This window comes from Macaca fascicularis, chromosome 6, assembly GCF_037993035.2.
Source record: "Macaca fascicularis isolate 582-1 chromosome 6, T2T-MFA8v1.1".
Lineage (NCBI taxonomy): Eukaryota > Metazoa > Chordata > Mammalia > Primates > Cercopithecidae > Macaca > Macaca fascicularis.
In genome coordinates, this window is record NC_088380.1 from 20,231,253 (window position 1) to 20,254,423 (window position 23,171).

General features: G+C 35.4%; 1 protein-coding gene across 10 annotated transcripts in view; it reads right to left on the minus strand.

Moving 5' to 3' along the window:
• The window catches only part of CDH18 (cadherin 18), a 1,123,620-nt gene that overhangs the window by 200,611 nt on the left and 899,838 nt on the right, over positions 1 to 23,171 (minus strand). The gene's annotated exons all lie outside the window — the stretch shown is intronic.

Here is a 23,171-nt window from a genome sequence, read left to right on the forward strand (position 1 = left end):
AAGCATGCCCACTCTCGCCACTCCTATTCAACATAGTACTAGAAGTCCTAACCAGTGCAATCAGGCAAGAGAAAGAAATAAAAGGCATCCAAATGGGACTAGAGGAAGTCCAATCATCTCTCTTTGCAGATGATATGATTCTATACCTCAAAATCCCTAAAGACTCCACCAAAAGGCTCCTAGAACTGATATATGACTTCAGTAATTTTTCAATGTACAAAAATCAGTAGCATTTCTATATATCAATTATGTTGAAGCTGAGAGCCAAATGAATAATGCAATCCCATTTCCAGCAGCCAAAAGTAGAATAAAATATCTAAGAATACCGCTAACTAGAGAGGTGGAAGATCTCTACAAAGAGAACTATAAAATACTGCTGAAAGAAATCAGAGATCACACAAACAAATGGGGAAACATTCCATGCTCATGGATAGGAATAATTAATATTGTTAAAACATCCATACTGCCCAAAGCCATTTACAGATACAATACTATTTCTACCAAACAACCAATGTCATTTTTCACAGAATTAGATAAAACTATTTGAAAATTCATATGCAGCTAAAAAGCCCAAATAACCAAAGCAATCCTAATTAAAAGAAACAAAGCCAGAGGCATCCCATTATCTGACTTCAAACTATACTAAAAGGATAGAGTAACCAAAACTGCATGGTAATGTTACAAAAAGACACATAGACCAGTGGAAAAGAATAGAGAGCTGCACACCTACAACCAACTGGTATCTTTGACAAATTTGACAAAAACAAGTCATGTGGAAAGGATTCCCTATACAATATATGGTGTTGTGATAACTGCCTAGCCATATGCAGAAGATTGAAACTGGATTACTTCCTTACACCATATAAAACAGTCAACTCAAGATGAATTAAATACTTAAATGTAAAACCTAAAACTTTAAAAACTTGGAAAATACAATTTTTGACATAAGATCTTGCAAAGACTTCATGATTAATATGCCAAAATCAATTGCAACAAAAACAACAATTGACAAATGGGACTAATTAAACTAAAGAGCGTCTGCACAGCAAAACAGCATAAACAGAGTAAACGTACAATTTATAGAATGGGATAAACATTTGCAAACTATGCATCTAATAGACGTATACTAGCCAGAATCTGTAAAGAACTTAAGTAAGAAGCAAATAAACACACAAACCCTATTAAAAAGAGGGCAAAGGATGTGAACAGATACTTTTCAAAAGAGGACACACATGTGGCCAACAAGCATATGAGAAAAATACTCAAAATCACTCATCATTAGAGAAATGCAAATCAAAACCATAATGAGGCACCATCTCACATCAGACAGAATAAAAAATTTACAAAGTCAAAAAATATGCTGGTGAGGCTGCAAAGAAAAGGGAATGCTTACACACACTGCTGCTGAGAATGTAAATTAGTTTGGCCATTGTGGAAAGCAATTTGGTGATTTTTCAAAGAAATTAATAAGGAATTACTCTTCAACCAAACAATCCCATTATTTGGTACATTCATGCATATGTTCATCATAGCACTATTTATAATAGTGACAACATGGAATCAACCTAAATGCCCATCAATGGCAGACTAAAAAAAGAAAGTGTGGTACATATACACCATGGAACACTACGCAGTTGTAAAAGAACAAGATCATGTTCTTTGCAGCAACATGGATAGATCTGGAGGCCATTATCCTAAGAAAACTAAAGAATGAACAGAAAACCAAATACTGCATTTTCTCACTTATAAGTGGAAGCTTAACATTGAGCACACATGAACACATGTGTCCTTAAAAGCTCAAGGTGGGAGTAGTCAGAGGATCAAAAAGCTACCTATCAGGTAGTATGCTGATTGCCTAAAGGATGAAATAATCTGTACACCAAACCCCCATGACATGCAATTTACCCATATAAAAAACCTACACATTTACCCTTGAGCCTAAAACAAAAGTAAAAAATAAAAATAAAATCCTTTTAGTTGAATAGTTTTATTACAAATGCAGTCCTCTTTATTTATTATTTATTTTAAAAAGTAAAAACTACTTTCTCATTGTGGCAATATCTCAAAAGCAACCCAAAGATTAGCTGCTTTTCCATCATTATGACAGCTTTTACCTTGTCAATGGCTGAAATGCCAACCAGGAAAATGCCTTCATAAATAACTGAGTAACAAGGTAAGCAAATGTGAGAACCAAAATGATCCCTTGATGTTGAGTAGCCCTACAAACCCAATTTGTTGGGCTGTTACCTGAGAGAGGGAGATAATCTTCTCCTATTTAATCTGCTATTTTTTTCACTTACTGTGCTGCATCATATAAATATTTACCCTAACCTATTATAGAATATTCACCTTTACCTCAATTATTTGGCATATCATAAAAAAATTCTCTGTGGTCATCATTTCTAATGATCATGTAGTATTCTATTATATAAACTTACGAAAAATAAATTATATTGCTACTTCCCTATGTTTAAAGATTTAGGCTGTTTTTTAAGTCTTCCCTCTTATACTCAATACCATAGAAAGTATCTTTGGCCGTAAATTTTCTTTAAGTTTCTGAGTAGTTCTTTAAGATTGAGTCCTAGAAGAGGTATAAAATAACTTAGGACACTTGATACAAATGACCATTTGGAAGCTATTATTTCTCAACTCCAAATCTCTCTTTATTTAAGCCTTTATTTATACTTTGATTTCTGAAGCTAAGACTTAGACTTTGTAAACCATATTTCTTCTTTGACAGCTGCTACCTCTTTGATTCTGCCAACAGGCACACTAGAGGGGGAAAGGAACACTGGAGGAGGGAGAAGTCTTCGCTCCTTCTTGTTTCTTATTCTCTTCAGCATCATTTATCATCTGGACTGCACTCCTTTCCTCCTGTTTCCCTTTCTGTTTTTGTTTTTGTCCTTTGGCACTCTCAGAACCAGCTCATTGTACTCCTCAAAGACATCAGACCTTGTAAGGTAGCAGTACTCCTTAGAGGTCAAAGTCACCCTCCATGAGGTCCTTCTCTTTCGCTTCTAAGACACGACCCTCAGCTGAATGGTACCCCTTCCTTTTCCCATTGCAGTCACAGAGTGGGCTGAGTCCTCTCTCTTCTAAGTTTTCATGTTCTATTAACTCCCATCACTTTCCTGTTGTTGGTTTCCCAGCTCCAGGAAGCAGAGGGCGGAGAGCATTGCTGGTCTCCGCTTTTACTCTTTGTGAGTTACTCAGTGTCTTTTTGTTGGTGATCTTTTCAGTTCTCCAAAACATCCTTGACAGAGTCCTTATCTTACTTTCTCTATGTTAAAATAATTGATGGGATAATATTTTCCCAACAAGGAAGGCATTGATTGACACTATCAAATTCCTTTACATATGCAGGACATGAACTGTTAGTTTCATCTGGCCATCTTAAGCAGTATCAGCTAACTAAATTGATAAGTGAAAGGATCATAATTATATAGGTGAAGAAATACATCACTGTTGTTTTGAAGTGACTTTTACTACTACGGGAGTTAATTATCTTTTATACATGTATTATTCATCATAACTTCCAATACTTTACTGCTTTAAAAGTTCTTTCCTTTTTATAGATTTGAACAATATGCATATATTATCTCCATTTTTATAGAAAATATATATATTCAATATACAAAAATTCAAAGTTCAACATATAACTCTATCTATCCATCCATCCATCCATCCATCCATCCATCCATCCATCCATCCATCTATCTATCTATCTATCTATCTAGACTTTAAATTTTCTGAAATTTGTGTTGTGCAGGTGATCGACAGACCTCTCTGTGTAAATAGAGAACAAAGCCTAATCTGACATTGTTGCTTAAAGGAATTTATCATGGTTTCTTAGCAATTCGGTTTCATATTTATGTACTCAAAAACCATACTGTAGTATTTTAATAGTTTTTGCCATACACTATTTTTCTAATATATGCTGTGTTTTTTAGACAGTTGATTACTATTGTTATCCATATGGCCTCTTCTGTAGCTTCATAGATACCCATGCAGGTTTAATCCTGGTAACAGTTTAACTTTTTCTCCTCCTTATTATATGTTTGTGATTGCGGTCTCGCTAGGATGGGGATTAAATAAAAGAGGGTAGTCTTTATTCTGGCTAAAGGACTTTAAGATGTTAAATTGTTTTAAAATTCCACTTTTCAATCTTACTTGTTTTGTGATTTTAAAGGGATCATTTAAAGTCTCTGATTTCTGGTTTATTTAAGAGTAATCTGATAATTGTTAATATCTCACATGGCTTTTATAAATATTAAATACAAGTAGTATTTTGTAGTAAAATGGGCATATATTAAAAACAGAATGGGTGGTAGTTTTTTAAATTATTTGACATGTTTGGAAACTTTGAATTCATCTGGCTTCATCTTTGATGACCCTCAGCTTTACACTTTAAATGTCATCTGTAAGAGCTTTCCAATACACACTCATTACAATTTTACTTAGGCACATTCTCTAACCTTCCTCACAGATAATTCCTCTCTCTATATATTGTTCACACTGTGTCCCCTGTTTCACTATTTCTCAAATCACTATGCAGGTTTCTTAGGCAGTGCCTGCATCCCTAGGAAACTTGAATGCCTTTAGGTCAACCAGATTCTCTAGAGAACTAGGAACTGGCATATAATGAATGAATGAGGAAAGATTATTGAGTTACTCTAATCCTCAGAGTGGTTTTATACCTTCGTCATCATTTCCTTTTATATAAACTTCTCTGTGCCCCCAGTTTATTTGATTTTCCTTTCCATTGTTTCTAATTGTTTTTCATGCCATTTTCCCATCCAGTTGACAAATCCCACATATTTTTAGCAAAAAAATCATAGCCAAACGTCTACTATTTTCACTTTAACCATGGGAGAATTTAGGCAAGAATGTAAACTGCATTTCACACAAATATCCATTAATCATTTTCAGAATCCTATACATATATGATCTTATTTAAAAATCACAGTGTTTAATTTATATATCTTTCTACCAAATATATATGAATTAAAATTGTATTTAATATTTAATATTAGGTATTAACATATACACAAACATGCCAATTAAAAGAAAAAGAATTGAGGGAAAAAGAAAATGTCATTAATAAAATAATAATTATTTTTAATATACTAAAATAAGTTCAACTTAGCCATATAACTAAATTTATATGTATAATATATATTAAAGTATATGTACAGAAATAAATAAAATACAGAATAGGAATATGTAGGCTATAGCTTTTTTCAGATAGATAGATTTTTTAATTTAATTTTTAGGGTTTTCTACATTTTTAGATTTTCTTCAATAAACCTACATGTTTAAAAACAATATTAATTTCTAAAGTTGAAAACCCTGTAATTTGGAATTGGAGATATTTTTACTCTGAGAAATAAAAAGTGAATGAAAGAGAGAGGCAGAAACATAGAATACTGCCTTAAAGAATAAATAATATTTTGATTTCCCACAATTGAAGTTCCTAGAGGTAGATCCTCTTTTATTATAAAGCTCAAAAATATGTCACCAAGTAACTTCTATCTTTCCATTCCTTATTACAGCTTTATTGTAGCTGCATTGTAACCTGACACTTCTCAGGTTGTAATATGGCTGTCAAAATTTTCCAGAGTCACATACTTTTTCATTCATGTTCAAAAGGAAGGAATATTGTAGGGATAAATTAAAGATTCTGATTGGACGACTTACGTGACATGCCCTGATCTGAAACAACTGATTGAATTTGTCAAGATCATGTGCTTCATAACTGAATCTTGCACTTTAACCTACTTCTCTGGAACCAAAGAGAAATCAAGGCCCTCTCAGAAGCAGAAGTTTGTTTATATGAGTATACAAATATAAATGTCAAGTTGGGAAAATGAAATATCTCTATGAATTATAATAGTTTTAGCTAAACAATCAGAAACCTCAGTGACTTAGCATGTTAAATGTTTTTTAAATATATTTGTAGCACAGTCCAGTGCTGGTCAGGTGACTCTACTAGACACTTTTCCTCTACTAGACACCTTCCCTCCAGGGACCATAATTGGCTTAATTTTATGACTACACAATCTGGGACACATTGGTTGCAAGGTCACTCTGTACAGGTTATTATTCTTGTTGTTTTCATTTCCAGCCCTTTTCTGCCTTGGTGCGTTAGTTATCACTAGCAACTTCCTTTCTGACTGTCTCCCACCCTTTCCTTCCTGGGAGGTACTATCAGAAGACTGATGTATGGGAGAATATTATTTGCAGGAATTTCCTCTGCATCTCTTTGTGCTTTGGGTGGCATCCTCAGGAGGGCCATATTTCTTCCACAGATACAGATCCATCCAAGCAGTATGCCTTGGTTGGATCCAGTTTCCAATTCCCTGACTCATGAGCTCCTTCGCCCTTGGTTACTCCAGTTCTCTGTTACATCATTGTCCCATTTGAATTTGGTGCTGTTACATCACCCGTGTAAACAATGTTTGATGTCAGTCCCATCTTTTTGAAGAAAGATATTCTCAGAATGAACACTGACAAATCAACCAATGGAAGCAGGAGAGGTGGCTGGAGGATCACACAGGATATTTTAAAGTTCCAGTCTCAGAAGTAATATACAGAATTTCTTCCCCACTCCATTCGAAACTTAGCCCCAAACTGACTGCAAAAGAGAATGGGAAATTTTACATGTGCCAGAAACAAGAAAGTGGTATGGTGAGCATGAAGTATCGTATGCTGTATCTAATAAATTCCTAGAAGTGTGGGGAGTCAACTGACAGGATACTTGTAATATGAATAAATTCATTAATTCATACTTATATGTATTTGATATTATTACTGTTAGTTCTGATATAATGCCATATATATACAAATTCTTAAAAAACAGCATGCAGTAAAAAGTTTCAAAGTAAAAATCATAGGATTTATGGGGCAGAATAGAGTCAAGGGCATGACACTAAAATACTCTGTACTATGATAAATAAGATAAACTTTAAGAACTTGGTCAAAAGAGTTTCCACATGTTAAATGATTTAAAAATTCACCAATATTACAATAAATATGGTACCTTAAAATTCATCAATATTACATAAATATGATACCTTACCTTGCAAAAACCTGAAGTTTTTATGTGATAGTAGGTTTTGGAAGAGTTACCACTTGTGAATTGTCAAGCAATGGAAGGAAAGATGTTCAAAATTTGATGGAAAGTTGGAACACCAGATGTGGATGTCGGTGGCTCATTACACATGCAATGAGATAGCCAGCATAGATGTTTAAAATGCCTATCTGTGTGTGCGCACATACAAATACATACATTTTGTGTATTCAGTGGGATGCAGTTGTCTGTGTTCACCTAGTGTTTCTTTCAGATGAAATTGTGTGTAAACAAATGTAGAATTTTGTGGCAAATGTGTTTTGTGTTCTGCAACTGTGGAACACATTGTGTTTTTAGAACAAGATTTACAGCTGAACTCATTGTATTTCAAGTTCATTAAATCACTACTTTTCACAATGGCACAGTAAAACATGGGACTTGTAATTGCAACTAGAAATATAACAAAATATCTTTCCAACAAAAAAAAAATTAAAAAATATTATATGCTAATATTGAGAATATGTGAAGGAAACTATATTGGAATTTAATAACATTATAACACAGGAATGGTTTCAAGATGGCTGATTAAGGCATCTGGCACTAACCTCCTCCACAAAGAAAACCAAAATAACAAGTGGATGATCACTTTAAATAGAGTATCTAAGAAGTAATACTGAAATTCAGCAAAGAAGTGACAGGAAGCACCTGAGACATGGAAAGAGAGGGAAGCAAAGCAGCTAATGTGGCTGTGATCAGCTGGAAGCCTGGAAAGGCTCCCCGGTGTGTGGAAAGTGTATGTGAGAGATGCACAACCATCCAAATTCCCACCACAAACTCCTGCAGTTCCAGGCGTGGAGAGGTCCTTGATGCCTGCAGGCTGTGAGACTGGCTTGGGGAGCTATCTGAAGAGAGTGTGATGGCATTGCTACAGGGAGGGAGTGATGCTCCACTTGGTCCCACACAGCCTCTAAGAGATAAGAAATTGCATCCTAGAACCATTGTGAAAGCCCAGCCTCATCAGAATGCATCCTGTTCTGAGGCCAAATAGCGCCTGCATCTCCATATCACTGGAGTCCACTGACATTCCTCCCCTCGCACACCTGTCTTACATTCACACAGAGGACCACAGTGGCATGACATCAGTTACACCCACTGGAATGGCAGGGTCCTCAGCACTCTAGTATACAGTGTCTTGTATCTTGGGGAATTGGCCATGCAGCAAACTTGGTTGGCATAGGACAAGGAAGCCATAGCACATGCTCCCCAGAGCCTGAAACCCTCTTGCCTGAGGCTGCCGCCACTGAAAGCAAGCCCACCTCCACCAGCAGTGGCAGGGCCACAGTGCACTTTCACATACCTTGGGGACTAGATGTCCCTGTTGGTGCCACTGCTGCAGCCACTGCCGCTATCTCCAGAGCATGAAGTGTGCACTCCCCAGAGCCTGAGAGCTGATTACCGGTGGCTTCTGCCACAGAAGGAAGACCCAGTCCTCCAGAATCAAGGTCACAGCACATTCACCCATTCCCAAATGACAGGCTCTATCTGCCCACACCACTGCTGCTGGTGGTCCTGGGGTCCACCTAATCCTGCCTGCCACAGCTGACACCCGTGAACAGTACCAGGAGGCCTGAGGACAACCCCACCCAGCTTGGCACCACCTGTCCAGTACCAAAACATACTGCCCAAGAGCCTGGGAATCACTCTGCCCCGTCCACCACTGCTGGCACCTGTATACTCTTTCAGGCTGTAAGTCAAACACAGTAAAAAGAGAAAAAGAAGGTCATTATAAAATTATGAAGGGATCGAATATATATATATATATGTGTGTGTGTGTGTATATATATGTGTGTGGTGTGTGTGTGTGTGTATGTGTATATATATATACACACACACCCAAAACAGAGCAACCAGATATAGAAAGCAAAAAATATTAGATCTAAAAGGAGAGATACACTCCAATACAATAATAGGTTGGGACTTCAACAACAAACTCTCAGCATTAAACAGATCATTTAGGCAGAGAATTCACACAAACACACAGACACACACACATCAAAATCGAAAACAAACAAAAAAATTGGATTTAAACTCCACTTGAGGACAAATGGACCTAACGGAAATCTACAGAACATTTTATCCAACAGGTACAGAACACGCATTCTTCTAATCAGCACATGGAACATTCTCCAGGATAGAATATATGTAAATCCACAAAATAAGCCTCAACAAATTCTTCAAAGTCAAAATAATATCAAGTAACTTCTAAACCACAGTGTAATAAAACTACTAGCTGATAACAAGAGGAACTTTGGAAATTATACAAATGAATGTAAATCAATCAACTTGGTCCTGAATGACCAGTAGGTCAACGAGAAAATTAAGAAGAACAATTTTAAACCTATTTTTGAAACAAATGAAAATGAAAAACAACACACCAAAACCTATTGGATACAGCAAAAGTAGTGCTGAGAGGAAAGTTTATATCAATAAATGCCTATATCAAAAAACAAAAAGATTTTAAATAAACGATCTAATAATCCACTTCAAGAAACTAGAAAATCAAGAATCAAAAAACCCCAAACTTGCCGGGCATGGTGGCTCATGCCTGTAATCCCAGCACTTTGGGAGGCCGAAGCGGGCGGATCACCTGAGGTCGGGAATTTGAGACCAGCCTGACCAACATGGAGAAACCCTATCTCTACTAAAAATACAAAAAATTAGCCAGGCATGGTGGCACATGCCTGTCATCCCAGCTACTAGGGAGGCTGAGGCAGAGATTCGCTTGAACCTGGGAGGTGGAGGTTGTGGTGAGCCGAGATCGTGCCATTGCACTCCAGCCTGGGCAACAAGAGCAAAACTTCGTATCAAAAACAAAACAAAACAAAACAAAAAAACAAAAAACTTAATATAAGGATAGAAATATTAAAGACCAGAGAAGAATGAAATGTAATAGAGAAAAAATAACACAAAGTCAACCAAATGAAAAATTAGTCTTTTAAAAAGATAAATGAAGTCAGTAAACCACTAGCTAAACAGCAACAGAAAACACCCAAATTAATAAATTCAGAAACATAAAAGGATACATTGCAACTGATACCACAGAAATACAAAAAAAAATCAGAGACAATATGAACAATATATTCTAACAAAATAGAAAAACAAGAGAAAATAGATAAATTTCTGGACACATACAACCTACCAAGATTAATTCAAGAAGAAATAGAAAACCTGAGCAGGCCAAGAATAATTAACAAAATTGAATCAGTAATAAAAAAGTCTTAAAAGAGAGAAAAGCCCATGACCTAAAGGTTTCACTGCTGACTTCTACCACATGTATAAAGTAACATCAAAATTCCTCAAATCATTCTCACAAATTGAAGAGTAGAGAATTCTCCCTAACACATTATATGAGGCCAGCATTCTCTGATATCAAAACTAGAAAATGACACAATAATAACAACAACAAAAAAAGTACAGGTTAATATCCCTAATGAACATAAATGCAAAAATCTTCAATAAAGTATTAACAAAAATTGAATCCAACAGTGCATTAAAAAGACAATATACCATGATAAAGTGGAAGGCATGCTAAGGATGCAGACACGGATTGTTCAACATACGCAAATCAATAAATATGATACATCACAATAACAGAAGGAAGGACAAAAACCCTATGTCCATCAGGAGAGGCACATAAGAGGCATTTGATAAAATTAACATTCCTAACATTCCTAAAGGCATAGAAAAAAACACATCTTATAGGTCATATATGACAAACCCACAGCTAACATTATACTGAATGGAGAAAACTGAAAGCCTTTCTGCTAAGAACTGGAAAAAGACAAGATGCCCACTTTCACAACTCCTATTTAATATAGTACTAAATGTCCTAGCCATAGAAATCAGAAAATAGGAAGAAATAAAAGGCAGACAAATTGGAAACGAGGAAGTCAGTGTCCTTCTTTGCTGATGAGGTAATCTTATATTTAGAAACACCTGAAGATTCTTCTAAGAAACACTTAGGCCAGATTAAAAAAAATTAATTTGCATGATATGAACTCAACATACAAATAATCAGTAGTTTCTAAACACGAATAATGAGCTAGCTAAAAAAGAAATTAAAAAGCTAGTTTCATTTACAATAGCTATAAATATACCTAGGAATAAATTTAACCAAAGAGGTGAAGGACTTCTAAAATAAAAACTACAAAATACTAATAAAATACATTATAGGAGACAAACAAATTAAAAGACATCCCAAGCTCTTGGAAAGAAAAATCCATATTGTTGAAATGACCATGTTACTAAAATCAATCTTGACTGAATGCAATTCCTCTCAAAATGCCACTGCTATTTTTTACAGAAATAGAAAAATGTCTATCCTCATATTCATATGGAACCATATAAAAGGCCAAACAGATCAAGCAATCTTGAGCCAAAAGAACAAAGCTGGAGGCATTATATTACCTGACTTCAGAATATATTACAAGGCTAACAGTAACCAAAATAACAGAGTATCAGTATAAAAACAGGCACATAGACCAATGGAACAGAATAGAGAACTCAGAAATAAAACCACTTATTCACAGCCATATGATTTTTAAGAAAGGTATGAAGAACACTGATTGAGGGAAAGGAGACTGTCTTCAATAAATGGTTCTAGGAAACTTAATATCCATATGCAGAACAATGAAAGTAGATCTCTTTCTCTCACCATGTACAAATATCAACTCAAAATGTACTAAAGACTTACACTTAGGACCCCAAACTGCAAAACTACTATAATGAAACATTGGTGAAACATTTTAGGACAGTGGCCTAGGCCAAAATTTTATGGCTAAGACCTCAACAGCACAAGCAACAAAATAAAAAATAGACAAATGTGACTATATTAAACTAAAATGCTTCTGCTCAGCAGAAGAAATAACAGAATAGACAACATGTTTAACAGGATAAAATATTTGCAAATTATTTATATAACAAATGACTAATAGTCATAATATTTAAGAAAATCAAATAATTCAATGGAAAAAATAATCTCATTAAAAAGTGAAAAAGGAGAAAAATATACATTTCTAATAAAATGATATGCAAATGACCAACAGGTATAAGAATAATGCTAGATATCACTAATCATCAGGGAAATACAAATCAAAATGATAAACAGATAACATCACAACCCAGTTAGAATGGCTATTATTAAAATGGAAAAAAAATATATAGATTTTGTTGAGGATGCAGAGATTAGGAAACTCTTAAATACTGTTAATTGGGATGCAAATGAGTAGACTCATCACGTTCAACAGCATGGAAATTTCCCAGAAAAAAAGAAAAACATAAAAATAAAAGTAAAGCTACTATATTATCCAGCAATCCCACTACTAGGTATATATTTCCAAAAGAAAGGAAATCAGTAGATCAAAGGTGTAACTACACCTCTATATTTATTGCAGCAAATGACTTCACAATAGCAAAACTGTGGAATCAACCTAAGTGACCATCAATGGATTAATGTATAAATAAAATATTGCTATATACACAAAATACTATTTTGCCATAAAAGATAAAATCTTTTTGTTTTCTTTTTTTTTTTTTTTGCAGCCACACAGATGAAACTGGAGGTTATTATGTTACATAAAATCAACCAGGCACAGAAATATACATATTATGTGTGCTCTCTCATATGTAGATCTAAAAAAAGCTGATCTTATGTTTGCAGAGAGTAGAATGATAGTTATCAGAGGCATGGTTAGTTATGGTCTTACTATTCCTCAGTCTTCACTTTTAGAATTAATAAAATATAGACCAGAATTTTAAATTTAAAACAATAATCTTATAAATTATGTGAAAAAATTAAATCAACTTAATTTTTCAAAGAGTTTAAAGAATTCAATTATTACAACCATCTAAAACAACTGAAGTACATCTTTCTTGGACATTTCTAATTTGGAAACATTTCATTATTTCTACGTGATTAGTAACCTGCTCCACTCTTCATATCCATTCTGGAAAATTCTTGGTGCCTCACTTTGTCATCTTATTTTAATCTTTTCCAAATTGTATTCATAATTTGTCTACAAACTAAGGCATTGTAAATGCTTTAAAAATTATGAGAGGAAGGCCGGGCATGGTGACTCACGCCTGTAATCCCAACACTTTGGGAGGCCAAGGCAGGTGGATCACTTATGGTCAGGAGTTTGAGACCAGCCTGGCCAACATGGTGGAACTCTGTCTCTACTAAAAATACAAAAATTAGCCAGACATAGTGGTGTGTGTCTATAATCCCAGCTACTTGGAAGGCTGAGGCAGGAGAATCTCTTGAACCTGGGAGGCAGAGGTTGCAGTGAGCCAAGATCAGACCACTGAACTCCAGCCTGGGCGACAGAGTGAGACTCTGTCTCAAAAAATATAAATAAATAAATAAATTAATTAATTAAATTATGAGAGGAGGCCTCTAGATAATATTAAGGGAACTTGAAGATAAACAATCTGGATCAAGTTCAATTTCACATTATATTTAATTCATCTCAGTGAGACCATTATAATTTACTTCCCTGTTTTGTACACTTGAGATCCATAATTAGGTGTGTGCACATATATACACAAAAAACAGATGCACAAACACAAACTCAGCCTCCACAAATAAAAAGACTTTCCAAAAACATCAATTGATCTAATTTTCTCAATAGTTAGTGTACGGTATATTTAATTGTTTTACGTAAGTATAAGGGCAAATCTAAATTTTTAGGCTTTCTCAAACTGCATGTTTCTCCAGAACTCTCTACTATTTTAAACTCTCTTATGAGCATTGGTTACTGAAAAATAAATAAAAGAGCCAATCTATAGGGTTAAAATCTCTATTTAGGGACCTGAATATTTTTAAAAGAGTATTAATGATAAAATGGTAACTAATAGGATTGCCTTCACATGGTCACATATTGTGAAATTGTGGAGCCTCCATCTGCTTCAGAGACTTCCTCTGCCAAGACAATAAGAAAAGCAATTTGGACATATCTTAAATCACACTTACAAAGATTTAATTAAGGCTAACTAAGAAGTTTAGTCAATAATAACAGATATTTAATATTTTTGAGTTCACGTATATATTCACTAGTTTTAAAATCTTATTACTATAGTGTCCAGTACACAGATTCTCAGGTTAATTCAGAAGTAAACTCTGTGTGTGTGTGTCAGTGTGTATTTATTTTTTTGTTCCTATTGTCTCCTGGAGTTTCCAGCACGTTATAAAAGATAAAAGTTAATTGTCTATTGAATGTTAATGATTATTTGTTGAATAAATGAACAACAAGGACAACTGAGACTGGTGGATCATAGCTGAGATCACGCCATTGTCCTCCAGCCTTGGCAACAGAGTGAGACTCTTTCTTGAAAAAAAAAAAAGAAAGAAAGAAAAAAAAGATAAGGTTAGATGACTCAGGTTCCATTTCAATAAAGATTTCTAGAAAATGTTAAGATGAAAGCAGACCTTTCTATATCTGGGGAACAGTGTACAGCAGCACTTAGGATGGTCCCTGAAACAAGGAGGGTCCATAATTAGCGTGGACTGAACTTGGAGCTTTGCCCTCTATCCCACTTGATTTCCTGTGGGATCACATGAGTCTTCTTTTCTGGTGCAGGATTGTGTGCACGAAGTGCATGCCTGTATGTGTCAAAGGGGGGATGGGAAATTGAATTATCCCTCCAAGTCTCTGTGTGCACAGAAAATAATGCAGTAATTTGCTGGAAGGATACACTCATATTTTTTTCTGCATTGACCTTCTGTCTCCAAACTTGTGATTTGTTTATTGAACAAGTACACATTAAGGGCATAAATTGTGGTTATGTTGTTTCTTTGCTACAAAGGATAATTTTTACAATATCACTGCAGTGTTAAATCTAAGGATGCAGGGCTCTTGAATATTAAGTATCAACTTGCTACCCAGAAAGAGACCAAATGAATGATTAGTGATCTGCTTATACAGCAGAAATAGCTAGTCTACTTTATGTAAAATTTAGAAGGCATTAAGAGCCTAAAAATGCATTAGAGGTTTTTTTTTTAGCTTGACATACAATCAGTAATAAAAAATAGTCATAAAATCACAAGTATTGTTCCAAAGTTCGCTGACAATGACACACAGCCCTTGTCCTTTACAAAGTTTTCTACATTGCAATCAGCATCCTGGGGGGCTGCAATCAGGAATGGGTTAGTGCTGTGTGAGTTGACACTTCCTACAACTTCAGCTCTAAGGATCCAATCAGAATTTATTGCTGGCACTATGTATAGCAACCTCTGACTGCTACAGCAACCAGAAGTTAAATTTCTTTACGTGTGTGAGGGGAGTCATTAACTTTAGGAACAAGTTCATCTTCAGTATCAGCAATTAAACCTGGAATTCAGCCTCAAACCTAAACATCAAAATAAGGTTGATCGCACTGTTCTACTATCAAATAAGATGATGTATTTTGCTGGTAACAATTTCATGAATTTAATTAGTTTTTAATAAAACTATCAGCCCAAGCACAGGGTTTTTTTCATCTCTCTGAAGTTTTCATCTAAAAAATTTCTCCAGGTAATTTTTTAAAAAACTTTAAAACTTATATCTTGACTTGATCGTTAAAATACATTCATGATAAACCTAGAAAGAATTGTGCAGGTAAACTTTATTGGCAAATATATGCTATGGAGAATATGGGTATATTGTGTAACCAACATAAGGTTTAGTGGAAAAGAAGGCTGAGTGTTTATATGCAATCCATATATATATTTTATATATATATAATTTTATATATTATATTATTATATTTTATTTATATATAATATATATTATATATAAATTTAAATATAAAATTATATATAAATAATTTATATTGCATATATTATATAATATATAATATATATTATAATATATCTAATATATAGCAGTCCATATATAAAATATATATTACATATAATTTATATATTTTTAAGAGGGAGTCTTGCTCTGTCGCCCAGGCTGGAGTGCAGTGACTCGATCTTGATCAGGAGTTCAAGACAAGCCTGGCCAACATGGTGAAATCCCGTCTCTACTAAAAATACAAAAATTAGCTGGGTGTGGTGGCACAAACCTGTAGTCCCAGCTACTTGGGAGGCTGAGGCAGGAGAATGGCGTTGCCCCACGAGGCGGAGACTGCAGTGAGCCAAGATCCATCCACTGCACTCCAGCCTGAGTGACAGAGTGAGATTCCGTCTTAAAAAAATAATAATAATAAATAAAAATAAAAAAAAATGGCCAGGCGCGGGGACTCACGCCTGTAATCCCAGCACTTTGGGAGGCCGAGACAGGCGGATCACAAGGTCAGGAGATCGAGACCATCCTGACTGACACGGTGAAACCCCGTCTCTACTAAAACTACAAAATAATTAGCCAGGTGTGGTGGCGGGCGCCTGTCGTCCCAGCTACTCGGGAGACTGAGGCAGGAGAATGGCTTGAACCCGGGAGGTGGAGTTTGCAGTGAGCTGAGATCGTGCCACTGCACTCTAGCCTGGGTAACTGAGCGAGACTCCATCTCCAAAAAAAAGAAAAATAAAAAAGTAAAATAAAATAAAATAAAAATATAATAAAAATAAAAATAAAAAAATAGCCCGGCTAATTTTTTTGTATTTTTAGTAGAGATGGGGTTTCACCATGTTGGCCAGAATGGTCTTGATCTCCTGACCTCGTGATCCTCCCACCTCAGCCTCCCAAAGTGCTGGGATTACAAGCGTGAGTCACTGTGCCTGGCCAAAAATATTTTTCAGTTGAATCTTGTTTTGAATATGATCTATCATCTATAATGAGAGTATGGGAACCACCAGTTGTTCTCCATAGGACTGAATGCATTTTCCATTTATAAATGTGGCTTATGATAAGCTCAAACACATTTCTCCTATTCTACTGGAGAAATATGATGGGCATAATTCATTTGAATAACTGTGAGTGCTAGTTTGGAAGTTTTGTTTAATATTCTAAGAAGGGAAGATATTGTTGCCTGCAATATAATCATTTATTTTATTCTATTAACCAAACAATACTCAACAGAAAGTCTTTCACATAAGACACAAACAACAAACACTAGCTCAGTGAATCAAACGGTTGAAATGAATCTTATGAGTGAGTTTGCTTATACGCGAGCTATAAAAATAGTAGAAACTTCAGCTGAAATAAATGATTTAATGTGTGTATTAAGAAAAACAGAAAATATCTAGAGAAGTGGAAAATATCCTGTTTCGTGTTCTAAAAATATGACCTATCTCCCACATACATCCCAATATTTTGCAGTTGCTGCAGGTGATTCTCTGACTTTTCAAATATGAAACAAAATTAAGTCATATGGGTTATTTGGAATGAGAATAATTAGCTATACATCAATCTCAGTTGCATATTTCATATAGCTCATACAAATAGAACTACATACAACTGATGCATTATTTAAATTGTATATTGAAAATATATTCATTTTGACTGTAGGCATATTGGTTATTTTAAGTGGTTTCTATGTGAATCCGTAATATATGATTTAAAGAATTTCATTTTAAACTCACGGTACTAGTAAAATTGCAAAATGTAGATTATTTTATGCAAAGTTTATACATAAACTGTGACTACACTTTCTCGCAATAATATAAAAAACATCAGAAAAAAAGTTTAACAAAGTGGCATGATTGAATACTCCTGAAAAAGGCTCTAGATTTTCCATAAAGGAAGAAAATATGAGAAGGGAAGTTTAATATTTCTGGAATAAGTGAATAAAAAACATTTTGTTAAGGTTACAAGAAGAAAAATTGAAAGCCTTTCATCTTAATGACACCTATGTTGTTAAGAGTGGCCAATGATAGCCTTAGGGGTATCCCATGAATTCTCAGAAAGAGCAAATAGAGTTAATCCCTCTAAGTGTTCACAGTGCCTGCCCAGGGATCCACCTCTATCCTCTTAAGATGAACATAGGCTCTGTCTAGGAAGGTAGTTTCTTTCTAGTTTTGCCTGTTCTGGGTCTCTTATTCAGTTATACTTTATTGAAATTCCACATGGAATCTTTCTCTGTCACTGGCAAGTGAGACTACTTTTAAATACTGTAAATGCTGCAGCTTCTCAACGTCAGATAAATTCTATCTATACTTGTTTATATGCACCTATCTTAGCAAATTCAGGGTCCATTAAATCATTTTACAAAGATCTGTATCATATGGCAATAAGAAAGTGTAGTCTGTATCCAAGAATAGGTCACATTCTTGATAAGATTATCTTAGTGAAAGGATTAATGCTCTCCTGTGATTTTAAGATATGGAAGGTTTTTTTAAATAAATGATTTGTTTCATCTATTTTTATGAAAGCATTATCATTTTACGAGTTTGCATATGGAGATCAAAAGCTTGCTATTGTTTTGTTTATGGACCATATGTTACAATTTAATAAATACATAGAATTATAAAACCTATAAAACTAGGCCTTGGAATCCAAGCATCAGGAGAGAGGTAGTTCTCAATATTACATGTGGATCTTGACTATATCAAAAGCTAATTTGGCTCAATAAAAAAAAAATCTCCAAACATTTGATAATGATCTCTAAAACAGCTATGTGCTTTAATTATAAAATAAAACTTTTAAATCACAATAAGTTAAAAATTATAAGTAGAATGATGTAAAATAGGAATCAATGTAATAAAAATTATAAATAGGCATAATTTCTACTCTTAAAAATGAAATAGTTTAGCTATCTGCATGTGAAATAAAAATAAAAATAGTATGTGTACATAAATAACACCTTTGGAAAGGGAGAGAAAAGATGTGGAGGAGAGAGAGAAAGAAAGAGATATTCAATATTTCTGTGTCTTAAAGAGATTGGGATAGGTGATTATACCATTTAAACTTCAGGAATGATCACCACCTCAGGTTTGATTCAAAGTTTGAGTAGCAACTGCAGGCCCTCAGCATAAGACATAATGATAATTTCTTGCAAAAGTATTTCTTAGAATGTTTGTGGCGATCTGTTTCTCTTCCCTACTGGTTCCCAAACATAATTGAGGTCCCCTCCTTTACAGTAACAGAATAGAGCACTAGCTTAACTCTAATCAGCATTTCTTCTGTCCTGAAATATTATGAGTTATATTCCATCATGATCCTTGTGTACATTTCTAATTCTAAAATACTTAAGTAATCAGAATTTTTATGTAATAGGTTAATTCAGTATCTATTCCATACACACATAAGCACAGGCATACTCACTGATTATATGCACATCATTAATCTCTTATTATACTCATATTTTGCATTAGGTTATATATGCTCATCCATACTGTCTTATTCAATGCTCCCAAATAAACTGCAATTGATCTATGAAAGGCTAAAGTTTCCCAACTATATTTCAAAAAATATGCAATCAGGACCCAAGGAGTATGCAGAATCCAACTTTAGTGTTCTTTTGACTATACAACACAGCTCATATTCTAAGATATAACTTTATACCTGTTATGGACTGAAATTTTGTTTCCCCCAAAATTTTATAAGTTAAATCCCTAATCCCAAATTTGTCAGTATTTGTAGACAGGGTCTTTGAGAGGTAATTAGTTCATGAGGGTAAGCCCTCACGAATGGGATCAGTTCTCTTATAAGAAGATGAAGACACACGAGAGAGATGATGTCTTTCTTTCTCCGTGTGTGTGTGTGTGTGTGTGTGTGTGTGCGTGCGTGCGTGTGTATGCGTGTTTGTGTTTCTATCTTTTTGTCTCTCTCTCTGCCATGTGAGGACGTAGCAAGAAAGCAGTCATCTATAAATCAGGAGGAGATTTGTCATCACGGTAATGCAACAATCTTGGACTTCCCAGTCTTCAGAACTGTGAGAAATGTTTGTTGTTTAAGCCACCCAGTGTATGGTATCATTAATAGCAGCCCAAACTGGGGGTGGGTGCTGAGATATTACTTATTGGATATAGTGTACACTACTAGGGTGACAGTTACACTGAAAACCAAGACTTCACCACTAGGAAATGTACCTATGTAACAAAAGTGTACTTGTACCCCCTAATTGTATACAAACTTCAGTATACATTCAATTCATTTGAGATATTTATGTATTATTACGACTTTTTTCTAGAAATACTTATGCCCTCTTTCATCTTTTGAAAGAGTAAGACACAATTACATTTTTGTAAAGTAGCAATCATCTTATGCTCCATAAAAATTAATTTGCTTCTGAGTGAATACAATTCCATACAACTTATCCCACAAACCAGGGTTCCTAACCAAACTCCATTTGTTTAATAAGAGTATCTATGCTGTATTCACACGAAGAAAACAACATCGATGTGTACAATGGCACATATCTAAACAACTGAAACATCCTATCTAGACATTTCTACACATAAAAACGGTATAGGAAAAACAGAATGTTACAATCTTATGGAACCACCATTGTATTATGTTGCATTGTTGAATGAAACATAGTTACGTAGTGCATGACTGTGTGTGTATACATGCCTGTGTGTCTCTCTGTGTATACAAACAGTGTTTGGGGAGGTAGAGAGAGAAATTTCCTTTTTGTTTAAGTTATGTACATGGTTATTACCTTTTCCTTTAATTTCTGGAGTTTTCATGCACAGTTTCTATACAGAGAAGGATTGGGAGCAGAAAGCACTCTCTTTTAATGCGTACATTTGCTCTTGCTTTGGATGACTGCTTCACAAACTAAGAATGACAGTCTCCTGTGGGTCTTTTGCAAGCACAGGTATGCTGATGGCAAATCACACTGCCAATCAATTTCAGTGGACTCCCAGGCGTGTACATGTATTTGTATCTAAACATTCCCAATAGAAAGGCTTTCATTTTTCTCCCAAGAAGAGTCTATGGGCCTTGTTTCCATCATAGTTTCTTTAAAATACATACTTGTATAACTTTTTAGTTACTGTCAGACTCAGAGAAAAAAAATAGGAAATAGAAATTTTGTTGCAAAAGTGCAATAAATTTAAGTAAACAAAGTGTGGAAACACAGTGAGAAAAAAAAAAAAAGAAAAAAAAGTGAGTAAAAAATAAGTATGGATCAAGAAATCCCAAAAAGACAAATAGTCATTGTGGTCAGTAAAATTACTGTAAATGATAAAAAATGTTAACTGGGGCTACAGATACAGGAAATGATAAAAATATGGCTAAAATATCAAATTATAAATCTTGTACGTTTGGGAAAATCTCTACTTTGCAAAGTGGGAAATTTATGTGTTTTAAAAAATAACTGAGGTTTAATCCGATAGCTCTGTAAAGGAAGGACAACTTCTCTTGGAGGAAAGAAAATCCCTGCTGTTTATATCTCTTGATAAAGGATAAAATGTCCTGTTTGTGTCAGTGAATAAAAGTATGGCAAATAAGATTCATATTTCTCTGCACAGTAATATTTGAGTTTCTGTGAACATTCTGGAAGACATTGAAAAGATAGAAACAAACAAAAAATGTGGCCCAAAGAGTGCGGGAGATGAGACCATTATGAAATAAAAACAGGAGCTTTAGTCTCCTATGACACAGAGTTATGAGGAATTGGAGGTAGTATTTAACTTGTTTCAAGTTGACCCCTTTGTTCATAGATCACAATTATCTCCCGTATCCCCTCAACATTAAGAAAAAGTCTAGTTCCTGCAGAAGTCTTGTGTTAACAGTGTTTGGGGGCAATGAAGGCATATTGGCTTTATTGTCCAGCAAGAATAGAGAGAAGATAGTACCCCTTAGAGATAAAATTAATTTATGACTGAGCGAGCAGGGGACGAGTCTCTTCTCAACTCTCCTTTCTGAGGAGGGAAAAGATCACCTGGTGGCCATCAAGCAGACCAGACAGAGACAAAACTCTTTATCTGAGGAATTTAGAACTAATGAGACTTTCCTATTATCTAAAACCAGCATCTGGTACCAGGCTTCTTTGCCAGAAAAGTATAAGTAACTAAAATTTCTATACATCTATGGAATGCATGTATATTGAAACATATTGTGCAAGCCTTGCTGACATGAAGGCACCAAAATGTCTACAGATATAATCATGTATGATGACCAAAGTGGCTAATATGGTCCAAATTACCCTTAAACTGCTGCTTTAAGGCCTACAAATACCTCTAAGGAAAAATTCACCACGGTGCCCTCGGTCCTGTCTTGCCAAAGCTCCCCACTGCACTCTTCTGCAGCGTTCGTTCTTTCTTTTTCTTTCTGTTTTTTTTTGAGACGGAGTCTCCCTCTGTCGCCCAGTCTGGAGTGCAATGGCGCAATCTCACCTCACTGCAACACCCGCCTCCTGGGTTCAAGTGATTCTCCTGCCTCAACCTCCTGAGTAGCTGGGACTACAGGTGCGTGCCACCACACTTGGCCTATTTTGTGCATTTTAGTAGAGAGGTGGTTTCACTGTGTTGCCCAGGATGGTCTTGAACTCCGGAGCTCAGGTAATCAGCCCACCTTGGCCTCCCAAAGTGCTAGGATTACAGGTATGAGGCACCACACCCCACTGCAGCATTCTTTCTAACAAAACGTCCCTTTTGGCCGGGCATGGTGGCTCACGCCTGTAATCCCAGCATTTTGGGAGTCCAAGGCGGGTGGATCACCTGAAGTCAGAAGTTCAAGACCAGCCTGGCCAAAATGGTAAAACCCCATCTCTACTAAAAATACAAAAATTAGACGGGTCTGTAGGGGCGTGCACCTGTAATCCCAGGTACTCAGGAGGCTGATGCACGAGAATCACTTAAACCCAGGAGGTGGAGGTTTCAGTGTGTTGGGAACAGGCCCCCAAATCTGACCATAAGCAGGCCCCAAAACTGGCCACAAACAAAATCTCTGCAGCACTGTGACATGCTCATCATGGCGATGGCACCCACGCTGAAGGTTGTCGGTTTACCGGAATGAGGGCAGAGAACACCTGGTCCACCCAGGGCAGAAAACCACTTAGGTGTTCCTGAACCACAACAAATAGCATGAGTGATCTGTGCCTTAAGGACATGTTCCTGCTGCAGATAACAAGCCTGAGCCCATCCTTTGGTTTCCTGTTTTAGTTAATCTGTAATCTATAGAAACAATGCTTATCACCAGCTTGCTGTCAATAAATACGTGGGTAAAACTCTGTT